Below are 18,101 nucleotides of genomic sequence, written 5' to 3' on the forward strand. Positions count from 1 at the left end.
CTAGTTTGGTTGGGCAACCAAATCTAGTGAAAATATTCTCATTCAAGAACTTTATGATAACCTGATGATTAGAATTTTTAGTGGGTATAGCCTCAATCCATTTGGTGAAATAATCAGTGGCTACCAAGATCAATTTGTGACGGCCACTGGAATGTGGATTAATCTCACCTATGATGTCCAAGACCCACTGCTAGAAGGGACCATTGGTGTGTACTGGCTTCAAGGGAAGAGATTTTAGCTGTTGTCTTCCTGCAAACCTCTGACATTTGTCACAAGACTTCACAAAAGAAAACACATCAGAGAACAGAGTAGGCCAATAATACCCAGCTCTCAGGATCTTGTGGGTTGTGGTTTTCCAATAATGATGCCCTCCATAGATGCTAGAATGGAACTGGTACATGACTTCCACAGATTGTCCTTTGTCTAAACATCTCAAGAGGATCCCTAATGGGTCTTTCCAATAAAGCAAGTTTTTATTAATGCATAATTTGGCTGATCTAAGCTTAATGGCCCAGGCTTGACTTGAGCTATGCCCTGGAGGGACTTCTAGCTTCTGCAAAAAATGAACTACACTAGAATACCATTCACAGGTGGCTAGATTTTCAGCCAGATACTGATTCTACTCTTGCTCTTCTGTTGCTTTCTCTATCCGCTCACCACCTGAAGTTGAACCTATGCAATTGATGTCTAACAAACTGCAATTTTCCTCAGCCATAAGCTTAGCCAAGCCCCTTCCTTTGACAAGCTTGGTGGGATTCACCTCTATGTTAAACTCTATGAATTTTGCAATCCATTTAGCTCTCTTTCCATCAATATTTGGTTGAGCTAGAACATCTTTTACTGAGGCTGAAGGTACATATGCAATCACTTTGGAATGCAGAATATAAATTCTGAATGCCTTTAAAGATTTTATCAGAGCATAAGCTTGTTTTTCAATAAGGTCATACCTTAGTTCAACATCCCTCAGAGTTTTTCTGAAAAAGGCCACAGGGTGCTCTACATCTTCATCATTTTTCTGCAATAGAACTGCTGCAAGTGTATCATAAGAGGAAAAAGAGAAGATATAAAACTCCCTGGTATAATCTGGACTTATTAGAGTGGGAGCTTCCATGATAACTTGTTTGATGGCTTCAAAAGAGATTCTTGCACCATCTATCCATTTTATTTCTGGTCCTTTCTTCAGCATGGAAGTGATGTGCTTCACTAGCTCTGCAAAGTTTGGAATAAACCTCCTGACAAAGTTAATCTTACCAAGGAAAGATTGAATGCCCCTTTTTGACCTTGGGATGGACAATGTCTAAATTCCTTGAACTCTTTTTGGATCGATCTTCACACCTTCAGCAGAAACACTATGTCCCAGAATTTTTCCTTATTCTAGAGAAAACTGTGCCTTCTTTGGATTCACAGAAATTCCATACTGTCTGCACTTTAGAAAAACTTTATTCAAATGCTGCAAATGGTCCTTGTGACTGCTGGAAAAGACTATTATGTCATCAATGTAAATAAGGAAAAACTTGTCCTTCTCTCCCACAAAGGCTATGTCCATGGCCCTCTAAAAAGTAGCCCCAGCATTCATCAGTCCAAAAGGCATCTTGGAGCACATGAAAGTGCCCCAAGGAGTAGTGAAGGCAGTCTTTTCCCGATCTTCTGGATGTACATCAATTTGATTGTAACCTAAAAATCCATCTACGAAAGACATGACTCTAGCCCCTGAAACTTTTTGCAGCAAGTGTTCCATCTTAAGCAGGGGGTAGTTGTCTTTTTTAGAGCATTTGTTCAGATTCTTGAAGTCAACACAAAGCCTGATTTCTCCATTCTTCTTTCTTACTACCACAAGGTTAGCTATCCATTTTGAATACCTTAGGGGAACTATGATCTTGGCATCCAACAACTTCTTGATTTCCTTTTCAATCAAAGGCAATAAGAGAGTTCTGATAGGTCTTAATTTCTGCTTAAAAGGGATGGTGTTCTTCTCCAGTGGAAGCTTATGTTGAATGATGTTGGTGTCATAGGTCTTAAGATCATTGTGCTCCCAAGAAAAAATATCAGCAAATTGTTTCATCATGGTGCAATACTTAGAACTTTGGGCAGAAGACAAGTGAGTGGACAAATTTATGTACTTTGGATGGGTTGGACTCCCTACATTATATCTATGAACTACAGACTCATTTTCTTTTTTGGAAGGCTTATAAGGTACATCATTATGATCAAATAGCTTCTCTAGGGGCACCAATCCTTTGGGTATATGGTTACTAGGCAGCTGAACAATTCTATCCTAACCAATATCATCCTTTAGCTTGGACTGGTTGTATTCTTCAATGGTTTCGTTTTCTTGGTCAATGTGTATTTCAGAAAATTCATCAAAGACTTGTAAAAACCTATTAATTTCATCATCATCTTCAAAAACTTTCCAGTATTTGACATTGTCAGGCAGAGATGGTCTATATTTCACCTGAACTTCATAAGTCAATTTAGGAGGCAAGGGAGGAATAAACGTGCTAGCAGACACAGCAAGGGAATCAACAAGCTGGTTCTTCATTCCAGTGATGTAATAAATGCTAAAACTATTAAAAGAATCCTTGAGCTTCCATACCTCATCTCTGTATGCTTTCAGCCTTGGATGCTTTGCTTGGAAAGTTTTGTTGACCTGCTGAACTATGAGGTCTCCATCTCCAAACACCTTCAGACCTTTGATGCCCATTTCTTTAGCAGCATTTAAGCCTAATATCAAGGCTTCGTACTCTGCTATGTTATTTGTGACCTGAAAAGTTAACTTGAAAGATAAATGAATGCATTCTTGTGTGGGGGACACAAGGACTACACCTGCACCTGCATCTTCCTTAGAGAAAGCTCCATCAAAGAACATGTCCCAAATTTGTGGGCCTTCTTCCTCTGTGATCTAGCAAACCAGTTTCCTAAGCTACATGGAGGCCAACTGGGATTCTTCAAACTGAAGAATACAGGCTCCAAAATCAATGTCGATAGCATAGATGGGATGATTAGTGGTATTCCTTTCATCACTGATGATATAAGCCAACTGAGCTTCTCTGTATAATCTCCTACTCTCACCTCCAAAAAATAGGATAGTAGCATAGGACAGATCATTTTGCAATGTTCCACCTAATCTCTTGATCCAACCTCTGGAAAGAAACATGCCAAACTTTGGGGGTACATCTGATACCACAATATCCATCATCATGCTCTTCATGGGCAGCTGCGACAAGGTGATGGCTAGGTCTTTGATTAACCCCAAACATTTCACTTTTCTAGAGTAAAAAAAAAACAAGTCATGATAAGACTTGGTAATGTCAAGACCCAACTCATCCATGACAGCCTTGGGCATTAGATTATGGTTGGCTCCTGTGTCTAGAAGGCAGTTGTGAAGGATTTTGTCATGAATAGTCAAAGAGACATAGAATGATGGGGAGCTGTCATCACAATTTTCAATCATTGGGCTGAGAACAACAGCTGGTTTGTCGTCTTGCAGATTTACATAGTCAGTGGAGGCTTGGATGGCTTTAGGCTCAAGGGCCTCAAGGATAGATCTCTTGAAAGACTCATTCTTCACTAGTTCAATCAGAGGTATAGGTATGCTTAACTTCTAAATTTCTGATTCAAAACTAAAAGGAAAAGGAGACTTGTCAAGGCCTCTTCCCTCGTGAGGTGGAGCTTTGAGGATGATGGGATCAATTGCTGGTCGTTTCTACTTTTTATCTTGTTGTATTGCAGGGACAACAGCTCTCTGAACAGGAGTTTCCTTGGCATTATTCATCTTCAACCTCAGATCATATCTGTGTTGATCATTAGTTTGTAGAACAACTCCACCATCCCACTCTTGGTTGATCTGGTCATTGAATAATGACTTTTCATAGGTAGTTGAAGTCAAAAAGGAGGCACTGCCTTTTTCTTCCAGACAATGGATCTCATCATCTTCTTCAAACTGCTCTTCTTCCATGACTACATTCTGAAAAGGGATCTTCACCCTTTGGTATTCATTGGCATCTTTACTTCTTTGTAGAATCTGCAACTACTCATTAGTTCTTCTATATGGATTTGGATTTCTAGGAACAAAGGTATTAGGAACTCTTCCTTTCACAGGGTGCTGCTCGACCTTTAATTTGGAGATTTCAGAGGCTAATGACTCTATCATCTTGGTCATTTTATCTATCTTGGGATCAGAAGATGATGAAGATTCACCCCTCTATCTCCTTCTATCAACATTCCCCTTGAGCTTCTCTGCAGCCATGATGTTTGATTCTACTTCCAAGACTGCATCCTGCATATCAGCCAAGGTAGCACATCGTCTCTCCCTCAACGGTAAATAGAAGTCATAATCAAAGGCACTGGCATAGGTGAGTTTAGCAGAGGTAGTGGTGGGTTTTACTTCAGCTGGTATCTTGTTGTACATGCGGTTAAACCTCTTATTAAAATCAGACAATAACTCACCATTTTCCCTCTTTAAGTTCCCAAACTCGATGTAATAGTAGAGTAGATCCTTCTTATCCCCCCAATTCTTTAGGAATGTATCATCTAAAGCCTCAATATCTGATATAGACCTTGGGGTCAGTTCTATGAACCATTTTCTAGCCTCTCCATCTAGGCTTTGGACAAATACTCTCATCCATACATCATCTTCACTAATGTCCAGGTTATTAGCATAGCTATAGAATGATTCAAGATGTTCCTCAGCTGTAACATCTTCAGTCCCGGTGAAATTAGGCATATACTTCTGATCTTCTCTAGTAGGCATGGCTTTCAAAGGAGTGGGTAGTACTAGAGGTCCATACCTAGTAGCTATGATTCTTTCCATTTTGGTAGGTGTTGGCATAGCTATGGTGGCTATAAGGGTACTGGAAGTCTGAATGACAGAGGGTTGAGGAGTGACTGATAGGACTAAAGGAGTATGACGGATAGGAGGAGAGGCTTCCTTTGGGCTTACAATGAAAGGAGAACCTAAAGAATAAGGAGCTCTATGAATCTCTGAGATTTTTTCTTCACTATTAGTATTAGATGCTATACTCTCAACATGTATTTGTTCTATTACAGGATTTTCTTGAAGAGATATAGAATATTGTTTAGATCTACCTGAACCTGATGCTCCTTTCTGCAACGCCTTTCTTTCTTTGATAATTTTTTTAGGGTCAGGTACTGGGTCAGCTCATGGATTTTGAGGATTTCTCTGAGTATGCCTCACAAACTGAGCCAGAACTATGGAGTGGAGTCACCAAGAAGTTCGTCCTCTAGTAGAGTTGATAGATAAATAATTACAACCCAAATAGTGTCCAGGCCTTGCCTATCATCAAAGTTGGATCTATGTCATCTGCCAGGGAAGTTGAGCTTCAGTCTCCTTTCCCCAGCAACGGCGCCAATTATGTTAGAATTCCAGGAAACTCTCCTAGGTTGTAGCTCGAAGATGCCTAGTAACATATAAATCTTCAATATCGTTCTCTGAACTATTGGAATGGATTGGGGTTTGGGTCAAGTCAGATGATTGTTTCAACTTTGTTTTCACACAAGACATGCATGAACACCCTCAGTTTGATAGGGCTTTTGACCACTAATGCTCAATAGTTTATAGATTCAATGAATAAGTGGAGAATCCTGACTGTACCAGCAGATACCTACATAAACACATATGAATGGCTAGCTACAGAAAGTAAATGAAGCTTTCAAATCTAATTTATCAACGCAAAGATAAGATGACAGTTATATGGCATTAAACACAGAAGAAACATGAATAACCTATTCAAGTGCAAGCTTAGAACAAAGGAGAAAATGGAAATTGAACATATAACATCAAAAGAAGCTTGTATTATTAGAATGAAGATGAGACGCTGGGAGGAACAGAGTATCCACAATCTCCAAAAGTTGAACCCTTATTCCTTCCAACTTTTAGCCATTTATAGGCTTTTTACAATCCTCTCGCACTTTCTGAGGCTCGAGATGTCTTAATCTATCCCCTTTGTCTCCTAACTACTTGATGCCATAACTAGACAAACATGAGCTCAGAGGGCTCTTCTTCTAACAAACACAGTAACCAAATTCTAGTAATTTCGCCACACTGTCAAGTGGCTCGCTCATGCCAGCGATGCTCCATGATCACTTATGTTGGTTCAGCTGCATCGTGCTATGGCTTTTTCCCTTTTCGACCATTCATTCTGTTATTTCAGTTCAACTGTCTAACTATCAAAAAAACTGACAGAGCCAACAATTTCCTCCCAGGGTGACTGATGGGAAGAGGGGTGTGGGGGCACTTGGGCCGTTGGATGGTGTGGATTGATGGTCGGGATGTCGGTCAGGTAGCAGAGAATGAACTGAGGTGATTGTGAACAAGGGTTGTTGGATCGGGAGGAATGGACGGAGGAGATCAATTGCCAGAGGCCTGAAGTCGTGGCAGGAGTGGAATAAGTCCAAGCCGTCAGATCTTAGATGGGTAGATTGAACAGCTATCGGGCAGAGGAGGTACTCGAAGGATAATTCTCAGGAGCGATTTTATTCAAGCAAGAATGGTTTCTATCGGGTGGTCATCAGGTGGTAAGCGGTAAAGGTCATAGCCTACTCGATTCCATCCATTGTGTGCCACGTAGCAGCAGAGGAGAGAGAGGAAACCACTTTTATCGGGCTAGTATCCCTCTCGCTTGTTGCCCAAGTGATATGCGTTATAGCTATTATATCTGGCAGAAATTATCTAACGACGGTGAATGGTCGAGCATATAATGTCAGTTGGGTGAAGTGCAGACCATCAGATCAGTGGGAAGATCGATGACGGGGATCAAAGAATGGAGAGCACAAGATGGACCGAGAGTGAACTGCCGATATTTATGAGCACAGGTGTATAATTTTTGAAGTCTGGATTATGGCTAAAGTGGCGCAAGAGGAGACGTGGACCATTGGAGCTAAAACAAGGGACCTTTCTGTTAAAATAGCTGCAGTGCACCTCAGGGCTAACAAGTCCCTCAAAAGTATTCTCCCTTTAGTGCTCTTCAGTGTATACATAGAAATGTCCATACTGATTTCTTTATGATGAAACAACGATTTCATTCTTTCCATTAATGAGTTTATTATAGATACAATAACTATCTAGAACTCACGATACTTACACATACAACACAAGAATATATTCTTTATTTGTTCCATAATCCCTTTGAAGTATTCTCCCTTCAATGCTCTTCAATATTTGCATTGAAAGGTCTAGGTTGATATCTACTAAGTTTTAGTAGGAAAATATTATTTATTGGCTATCCACAGATCACTATTTTTTCTCAAGGACTCTCCTCCCCCTCTCATTGGAATTATTTTCGATGAATTATTGAATAATAAAAATAGTGCCATAAGTCTTTTTCTAAATTTGAATTAGGTTTCGAGAAGGTGGGGAATATATCTTCATGAATATATGGAACATGTTTGGAAGAATATAGGAGATTATGACTTGAATTTAGGATGGTGTTTCATCCACTCAAAATTTTAACTATAGAGGAGAGTCCAAAGATGTAATAACAAGATGAATAAAAAGGTAACAATTTTTATGCATGTAAAATTCCTTTAGACTCACTCACCTTTCCCCATATGTGGCATCATAGCCCATTTTAGGTGCTTCTAGCTCAGCCAGTCTTGGTATTATATTAACTTTGTAAAAATAAAATATTCACATGCATTCAATATGTGCTAGCCACCATCGCATAAATTTACACATATAAGGAAATAAAACGAATTTGACATTAGAATTTGGTTGAACTATTATTAGTTTCTTCCTCATGCCTAGTCCATTAGAACATGAGCTCAATAAAATTAAAAAATTTCTAATTGTTAAAGATGTAAAATAAACATATAGGTTGAAAAATTGTCAATACCAACTTATTACTCTAAATGACTCTTATCATCATTAGTCTAGAAGAATATAATATACTCTAATTGATTAAAGGAATATAAAAATTGAAGGACTGAATACACAAGTAACTACTAATTCGAACATATTTCACATGATATCATGTATGTATTCTTTATTTTTTATTTATTCCCTTAACCACTCCCTCGTTTGTGACATTGTGAAAAATATATTGAATGTGAAAACTTTCCACTTTTCAAATTTTGAACATTCTCATCTTCCTTTAATTTCTACACCATCATTCTCAAAATCCTCTTGTTTGTTTTTTCTTTAGATATATATTCCTCTTTATCCATCATAATCTTCACATCTTGTGCTCAAAACATTAATATAAATGTTATGTAATGAATAAGTACCATTAAAATGGGAAGAGTGATTTTGGGACCTAGGTTTTTTTACAATGGAGGTTACAATAGTTGAAATTCATCAGTGGATGCACTCATGTCTAATGCACATTAGGATGCTAGGTAAAATCCCATGGAAAACATCCCTATAGTCCTTCACCATATTTTTCACTTCACACAATGTAATATCTTTGAGAATATTTTCAAGGTCATGGTCGTGTGCCAATCACCTCTACTGACCATCAAAAAAGGAGCTTACCAAATTATTTAATAAAGATGTTTTCGATTATTGCTATAACATCAAATCTTAAATGATAGTTTGTAAAACTTAAAGTTTGAAATTTGAAACAAAGAAAATACAAGTTTCAACTTCAAATACATGGAAGAGGTTTTAGACTAGTATTTCTACAATACATGTCCAAGTTTACTGTAATGAGATCAGTAGCAGGGATGGTGTGAGTTGATCTATGGATAGAGTTTTCAACACTAGTTTTTTGTCAATGGAGGAGGATCACATTGACTTCTCAAAAGATTCACTGGAGGGCTAATACATCTCATGTAGTCCAACAAATATTTGATTTAGAGGCTTGTCAAATCCTTATTATTTTTGCCACTTGGGATAAATCCCATTGGAAGAAGAAACTATGGCCATTATTGGAGAAATGATAAAGGTTTTTCTGCCACTTACAACTAAGATAATGTAACTTTAAGAATGTAGGTGATGGGACAAGTTTGAGTTACTCATGAGGTCCATAATTGCAAATATGATTCTTGTAACATATCTCCATATCAACACCAAATATAGGGGTAGTTCATCTAAAATTTTCATTGATGGAATCTAAATGTATGTCACATTTCCCCATTACAAGCCATTTCCAAAACATATAACAATAGTGCTTGACATTAGAACTAACTAGTGCACACTAGTTATCTTTCAAGATTTTGAATAAATTATAAACTAGCATTCAAAAATTGTTCCACATGCACAAATTATAGGATGATAACAGTCATAAACTACTGTCATTTTAAATCAAGATAAGTATATTTTGTTTAATTCGTTTATCAAAACCATCTCTAAAGTTCATCAAACAGGATTAGCTCAACAGTTGCATGGAATCTAATGGTCTAGTGGATTTTTCCCTCTAAAGGAGGACCTACAACCACTATAAAATTTAAAACACCATCTACAACATATCTATTATAGCTGTTGGATTTATAGAAACCACTACAGGGAATCCATGGAAATCACTACAAGTGATAATTCACAACTGTTATAGATCTAACAAATTATCTAACTCTTTGAAATTATAATTTGGGTACTTGAGATTTTTTTTTGTGAATTAAAAATTGTATTATCTTTTCATCAATCAAGTACATGGAAATTGAGAAATTTGCTTGGTCAACCCTAGGGGAAATCTAACCAAATCTAATATCTAAAGATAAGATAACCTGAGATTACATGGAAATTGAGGAATTTGGATTGGTTAATCCCTGGGAAATCCACCCAAAACCCTACTCAGAAGACAAGAAACCCTAATTTAAACATTACCCATACATTTATTATTGTCATGATAATTGAGCTCATGAATGATCATGGATTTACCGAAGGTCCTTTTTTCAATTTTCCTTATGGACATCAATCCATTATGAAGAATTTTGAGGAACATATGAAGATGATACAATGATTACATTTCCTTGAGTCAATTCCAATTTTAGGGGATCTGTAATTGTAGTTGCTTCCTTATCACTATCCAAGTGATCTGATTCATGGAAATGTATGTTCCCGCTTATTGACGAAGTTAATACTATAGTTGTGTCTCTTATGTCTCCATTTGAGGGGTGGACCCAGACGTCTAATAGATGAGATGGCATTATATGTGGTTGAGCTGAGGTAGAAGGTGTTAGTCCTTACAATTTCCTAGGCTGGAAAGGAAATCAAGAAGGGTAACCTCAAACCACTTCAGCTCAGTAGCTAGCCCTACTGAGCATGAGAGGGATCTCTCTAAGTCTCTTATCAGTGATATGACTTTAAAGCAAATGATTTTTAGGCTAGATATATATATTTGTTTGTTTGTTTGTGAAAATTTGGGTTTTAGGGTTTACTGAACTTAGGGTTTGGAGTCACAAATAGGTCTAGGTTGTAGGAGTGCAGGAGAAAATATGAGAAGGGGCTAGATATTATAATCCATGGTGTATTTAGAATATTGTTAGTGTAGTATAGAAGAGAAAATGTAGAAGAAACTAATGAGAATAAGTAAACAAGATTTCATTAGCTTAGGAAGACATAAACATAACTATGAAAACCAGATAACAGAGCTTGAAAAATTAGAATTTTGTATATTTCACTGTAAGGAATCCATAGAAAGAAGAGATATCATGTAGATAAATATGTTTTAATCTTTAAAAAACAAATAGAATGGAAAACAAACACCATGAACTCATTGGGCTAGAGTCCCTTGAAAATAAATACAACTGTCTCTGTATTAGCTGAAAAGATGATTACATGCAAGCCTCCTTCACAAAAAGTCCAACCCCTCTCTCTGAAAGAGAAATGATACATATAGACTCTCTTAGACCACTTGACCACCTTCAGGAGTCAAATTCCTTGGTGGAGGAACTGACTCCAAGATTCTCTCAACCAACAGGTGAGAGTCAAAAGGTGAACCTCAAACACTTCTTGGAGAGTTTGTTTAGGAGTTTGCTTCCTTTATGAGGCCTAATAAACATCAAAAACAACCTATGATGTACATTTATTCATGCCTACATCACCTAGCCTCGAAAATAGTGCCATTACTTAGTTAATCTTGAGTTTGACTACGTCAAACTAGAAACTAGAAATTTTACACAGTGAAATTTACAATTTAAAACACAGAAAAGTGAAGAAACGTAGCGCCGACTGTGAGATGATTTCCAAGTGCCTTCCATAGGTCCAAATGAAAATATGAGAGAACGGTCAACTAGCCCTTCAAGTCTAGTTTCCAGAACAGTTTGAATTTTTGAATTTTACCCATGGGAAGGCCTTCAAAAATCCATTCTCCCAAGGTCGCTCCAGGTGCGCAGCGCCTGTCAAAAAAGGGTCCAGAATGCTAGTTTTTTGCCACTTTTTTGCACTTTTCTCCAAAACTGAGCCACCTCTGTAAAATCTGAGCAAATGGGTTTTTATAGGATGGCAAGAGCTTTCCAAAAATAAAAACATTTTTTGAAATATATGTCTGAGGAAAAATTGCAGCACCAAGGCGTTGCGCTTCTGGAGCTGCTGATTTTCTGAATTTAGCTCCAAAATTCACAAAAAACCAAAAGTGCTCAGAATTTGCTCAAAATTGGCTAGGAGCTATAAAATTATGTATGTTAAACCTTCATAGATTCTTCAGTAAGCATATCCAAGTTTCCCTCATCCTTTTGTCCTTTTTAGCTTCTTTGAGCTTGTTTTCAAGTTGCTTTACCTTGACATTGGTGATCATGTTTTAAGCCTGGTAGTGGTGCGCCATATGCCTAAGCAAATGATTATCTTTGTTTGCCTTCTCAAGGAGCTTCTCCAAGTGTTCATTCACCCTGTTGAACCAATACTCCTTATCTTGATTGACCTCAAGAGAAATTTTGTCCTCTAGGTCTATGTCTTCATTCAACATGATGTGTTCTTCCTCTTCTTGTAATGTCTTCTTTAGGCCCTTTGTTCTTGGCCTTTTCCTCTTACCTTTCCCTTTTTCTCCTTCAAGCTCACTTGAATATATGATTTCTTTTCCCTTGCCAACCTGCTATAATAATTTTGTTTGCTCTTTTTCCATTATCAATTGCTTTGCTTTGAGCTGACTATTCTCCTATTCAAGGAATGAAATGATGTATCTAGCTCTCGCCATGTTGACTATGAGGTCCTTGATCTAATAGTCTTTACTCTGATCATCTACTGCATGTTTGAAGTCCGATCCTCTGCCTCTAAATCAACCAGCTCAAATTCATTCTCAACCATGTCCTTATCTCGTGTTGTCGGTCCCTGTTTTTTTGATGTAGAAGGCTTGGCCCCTTTCTCACCATGAGAAGCAAACACAAGTCCTTTTCATCTCTCGTATGTTTTGGTCACTTCAGGTCTAGGTGCCTTGGAAACCTCCTCTGATTTTTTTGATAACCCTACTTCCATAGGCTATGCTGATGTGTCTTGGTGATGGCTTGGTGAAGCAATCTCATTTCATTTTTGAAAGCCTAGATGATAGGAAAAGGGAAAAAACAGTGAGGGATGAGTGAAAAATGAAATGATGGGTAGGTGGAGTGGAAAAAATGGCAAAGGAGGTTTGAAAGAGGTGGAAATGAACTATGGAGAGCTGATGAAAATGAGTGGAAAATCAATGGAGGAATGATCTGCTTGTGATAAGGAAAAACAAATTTTGAAGTGAAAGTGCCCAAAAACCCCTAGGAATGAACTAGGGTTTCTCTTTTGGAGAGGTAAAATTCTGTTTTGAGGTCGATTGAGTGGTTAAAATAGTTTACCAAACATGTATATAGGTGTAGGGAAACATTTTACATATTTAGAAACCAAGAAATAAAAATGGCCATCATCAATCTATCATTCTCAATGAACATTTCACTACAAACCATAATTGGAAAAATCATTGGATTTTGAAAAGAAAAAAAGGAAGAATAATGGTGTAATTACTTGTTTCTTGGCTTAGGAAGCAACGAAATCAAGTTAACAAGCCAAAAAATTGAATTTGGGAGAGATTTAGGTGTTTTCTAGATACTCTAGCCCGTGCACAGCGCAGTTAGGCTGAGCGCAGCATAGTGTATATGTGCGTAGCGCCAGGCCTCCAAGTGCAGCACAGGTCTTCCAAACCACTTTTTGAGGCCTTAAACTGCTCCAAATTGAGAATTTGATAGCTTGTTGAAAATATCTTGAAGTCTGTTATAATATGGACTCCTCAAGCATGTAATTTAGACACTCCATCAGGGAGAAAAATCGATTTTCCCAAGGTCACTCAAAACACCCAAGGTGTCTCTAACAAAAGTGCAATGCCAACTTGCAGAGCACTTTTGGATGCCTTCCACTAATCCAAATAACGAGATTAAGGTACCATTGGAAAGCTTAGGATGTCGAATACACAATAGAGTCCTTAACCACTACCAACACCTGCTCCAAACCTTGAAAAAATGTTTTGACGTCAAGTTGTCCAGAAGTACAACAGCTCTCCCATAGCAAGTGTAGTTTGGGTATTTATTTCAAATCATAACACCTGTGCATAAACTGAAGGAGGTTTTTTTTCCTTGGACTATAATGGACAAAATCCTCTTTCACTTTTGTAAAATTCTTCTCCATTCTGTCATAAACATATTTTGAAGCAAACATGTCGCTATGAGGAATGATGAGGCGAGGTAGTGTACTGCAACATTGTCTTATTTGAAATAAAACATTACCTTTACCTTTATTTTTCTTTCCCTAAACTATTAACTCCCTTTACCCACTGACTTACATGATGGACATGTTTTGTTTTAACATATGGTATCATGATGACACATGGAGTGAAACCCTAGACCATGACCTAAAATGAGGAATTTAACCATTTCATGACCCAAGACACTTAAATGAAGATATGATACCTAGAAGAAGGCAATGACCATGATGAGTGATGAAGACCATAATTAAGTGAAGGGAGAAGCAGTGACCTAGACACAACAACCGGTGACTAAATTTTTATTTGAAGATTCACTGAAATGACAAAAAATTGACTTGACACCTTAAAAACACCTTGTAAGAGCATATTTGATCACCGGTGACAGGCTGAACTGACTAACACTAACATTGGCTCAAGCTGGGGACGGAAACTCCTTGGAGGTGTCAAGAACACCGTAGACCAAGTAGCCTTATCCATTGGACATTGACTCAAAATGCAAATACTAAACTCAAACTAAAAGCTAACTGACTAACTATAAAAAAAATAGTGACTGAACTTAGTTATGGCAGCAGGCCATTAAGATCTTAGGGCTTTCACCTCGGGCTTCAAATCCTGATGACGACTGCCCTCCTACTAAAGATGTATATACAATCATGTGTAATGATCCCTCAAGTGTAACTAATCGAGCAAATGGCTACTTAATTTAATTATGCTTATACTTTGCTTGAGCAGGTAGAACAAACAAAAGATAGACAACTCCGAGTATTGACTCAACATGTGCTCATGATCCATAAATACAAGAAAATTCATCTTTCCAAATGGATACAACAAATACAAGCACACCCTTCATTTTCCAATGCAAAATTTTTGTCGGGATGAAAATGTTCATAAATTTTTTCATTCACATTAGGAAAAATGGAATTTTGTTCTTGAAAATCTACGTTTGAGGCAACCATATCATCAATAACAAATATGTGCACATCCATAGGATCCGGGACTGTAGGAATTTACAGGGTAAGTTCCTCAGACAGAACACCAAAAGGACACCGCTCACAACCAGATCGCAGATCAATACACCAGTATTTTGACGTGGTTAAAACCCTCAAAGAGGGAAACAGTCCACGGCCTGAGCCAACGCGACCACTTCAGGCAATTTATTAATAAAAGAATGAAAATTTACATATGTTTCTCTCATGCACGGATTACCCTACAAATGACCCTCCATGCGCTTTAAATAGAATTCATGGACCAATCGGGTGTCAAGCCACGGATCAAGTGTCGGTAATACCGAGGAGAGAATGAACCGTCGGATCACTACATATCGTGACCGTCGGATTGTAAGTTACAAAATGTACAATGGTAAAGAAACACACTTTACCTAACTCTATACTAGACCAAGTTGTACTTAACTATTTCCTATGTGTCGGAATATCCTAACATCCCCCCTTAAGAACAACTTGGGATAGGATTGAAGGATTTACAAATATGACACAATAGGAGAAGGAAGGAGGCACTAGAGCCTATCCCCCCTTAGTGACAACTTCCTGAACTCCAACCATAAATCGAAGTTTAGTGAACTTCGCCTCTGTGAGAGCCTTTGTGAAGATGTCTGCAACTTGATCATCTGTTGAACAATATTGCACTTCAAGAACATGGTCGTGAATGAGCTTTCTAATGAAGTGCATGTGCAGTTCAATGTGTTTGCTGCGCTGATGTTGGACTGGATCTTTGCATAGCTGAATGGCACTTTGATTATCACACCAAAGTGTAGTCGGATGCTGCTGCTGAAAGCCAAACTCTGACAGGATCTGACGAAGCCACAAGGCTTCCTTACTAGCTTCTACGGCACCACGATACTCTGCTTCTGCTGATGAAAGAGAAATGGCAGCTTGTTTCTTACAAGCCCATGTAATAGGTCCTGAACCAAGAGTGAACACATAACCGGCAGTAGACTTCCGATCATCAGGGTCACCAGCCCAATCGGAATCAGTGAAACCAACCAATAAAGGAGCTGCTTCGGCACTGTAATGAATCCCAAACTGAACTGTACCTCGAACATAACGAAGTATTCTTTTAGCTGCTTTCCAATGACTTTCATGGGGGTTTTGCATGAATCGAGCAACAAGGCCAACAACAAAGGAAAGGTCAGGACGAGTATGGGTTAGATACAAAAGTTTTCCTACAAGTTGACGGTATAAGGTAGCATCAACTTCAGGAGAATTACAAGTGACTGAAAGTTTGACTCCAGACTGAAAGGGAGAAGGGGCTGGCTTACAGTCTTCCATGTGAAAATGACGTAGAATATCACAAGCATACTTGGACTGGGAAAGGGAAATACCCTCCTTGGATTGCAAGACTTGAAGACCGAGAAAATAGTGTAAGTGTCCTAAGTCTGTCATTTCAAATTTCCTTTTAAGGCTAGACTTCACATGGTTTATAAGGTTGGGATCACTACCAGTAAGGATAAGATCATCAACATAAAGAACAAGGATGATAAGAGAGTTGCCCACTTTCTTGGTGTAGACAGTATTGTCAGAATGACACCTAGAAAAGCCAGATTCTAAAAGAAAGCTATCCATTTTGGCATACCAAGCCCGAGGAGCTTGCTTGAGACCATAAAGGGATTTCTTAAGTCGACATACAAGGCTGGAGTCTGTTTGTATGAAGCCAATGGGTTGTTCCATATAGATTTCTTCATGCAAATCCTCATGCAAGAAGGCAGATTTAACATCCATCTGATGGACTTCCCATTTGAAAGAGGTAGCAAGGGAAAGAACAAGGCGGATAGAGTTCATTTTGGCAACATGGGAGAAGGTTTCAGTGTAGTCAATGCCTTCAACCTGTGAAAAACCTTTAGCAACAAGACGAGCTTTATGTTTATCAACTTTCCCATCTGGTCCATACTTGGTTCTGTAAACCCATTTGCATCTAACAAGTTTTCGTCCCTTTGGTAGAGGAACAAGATCCCATGTATCATTTGCCAATAATGAATGATATTCTTCATTCATAGCTGCTTCCCAATCTGGATGGCCTGAAGCTTCAGGATCATAATTTACTGGATCTTGAGCCAGTAAAGAAGATGCTCTCTCGAACTGAGAACGTGTGCGTCGCTGATCTGTAGGATCACCGACAAGATCACCTGCTGCATCTCGAGTAGCACGAACCCATTTTGGAAGCTCAGGAGCTGAAGGAGGATCCTGATATGGTGGGGGAGGATTGTCATCCTCACTTTCATCATCTGAAGAAGAAATGTTTTCAAAATTAGAAGAGATAGGGAGAGGTGGCACAACCGCCGGACTAGGCTCGCAGGCCGATATATTTTCATCAAATTTTACATCTCTTCTAATGATAACATTTTTGGACTTAAATGGAATAATTCTATAGCCTTTGACATCTTCAGAATATCCAACAAAAGTACATTTTTCACTCTTAGGTTCTAAAGCTTTATGCTTTTCATCTGGAATATGGGCCCACGCTTCACTTCCAAAAACACGAAAGTGACTTACATCTGGTTTGATTGAGCTCCATGCTTCTTCTGGAGTGATATTCTTTAAAGCCTTAGTAGGAGTGTGATTTATTATGTAATTTGCACAGTTAATTGCTTCTGCCCAAAAACTAAGACCAAGTCCTTTAGATTGTAGCATACAATTAGCCATTTCCTTTAAGGTGCGATTCTTCCTTTCAGCTACACCATTTTGTTGTGGAGTATATGGAACAGTATGTTGCATTTGAATTCCATTCTCAATGCAATAGTTGATGAATGTGTTTTTAACATATTCTCCGCCATTATCAGATCTTAACTTAAGAATTTGATGTCCAGATTGTTTTTCAACAAAGGCCTTGAAGGCCAAAAAAGTGTTAAATACTTCACTCTTGAGTTTTAAGAAGTATACCCAAGTGCGTCTGGAGAAATCATCAATGAAAGTTAAGAAATACTTGCAGCCAGAGAATGACACAACTGGAAGTGGACCACATAAATCACTATGCACAAGCTGTAAAGGGGCTGAGGCGTGCCAAGAGGCACGTTTTTCAAAACTGTCCCGATGATGTTTTCCGAGTACACATCCGGAACAAACACCATCTCTGCAAGATACCATAGGAAGACCTGTCACCATATTTTCTTTACATAGATGCTGAAGGGAGCGATAGTTTAAGTGACCAAATCGCTCATGCCAAAGTTTGCTCACTTCATCGTTATGAGCAACAAATACTGAGGGAAGATTTGATGACCCAAAGTTGTGAAACTTATACAACCTTGTAGAATCATCAGCAATGCCAGTAGCCAAAATCTGTTTAGGATCTCTTAAGTCCTTGATTACAACATCATGAGGTGAAAATTCAACGATTTTACCTTCACCTGAATGAGTTATCTGATATACAGATAGAAGGTTGCAGGATAAGGTTGGAACACATAATACATCATTAAACTGACCATTGTCTAGATGAACAGTTCCAGTCCCTACAACATTAAGAGATCTATCATCACCAACA

Source organism: Pinus tabuliformis, chromosome 9 (assembly GCF_031772625.1).
Source record: "Pinus tabuliformis cultivar Carrire ecotype Pingquan chromosome 9, CPIR1, whole genome shotgun sequence".
NCBI classification, from domain to species: Eukaryota; Viridiplantae; Streptophyta; class Pinopsida; order Pinales; family Pinaceae; genus Pinus; species Pinus tabuliformis.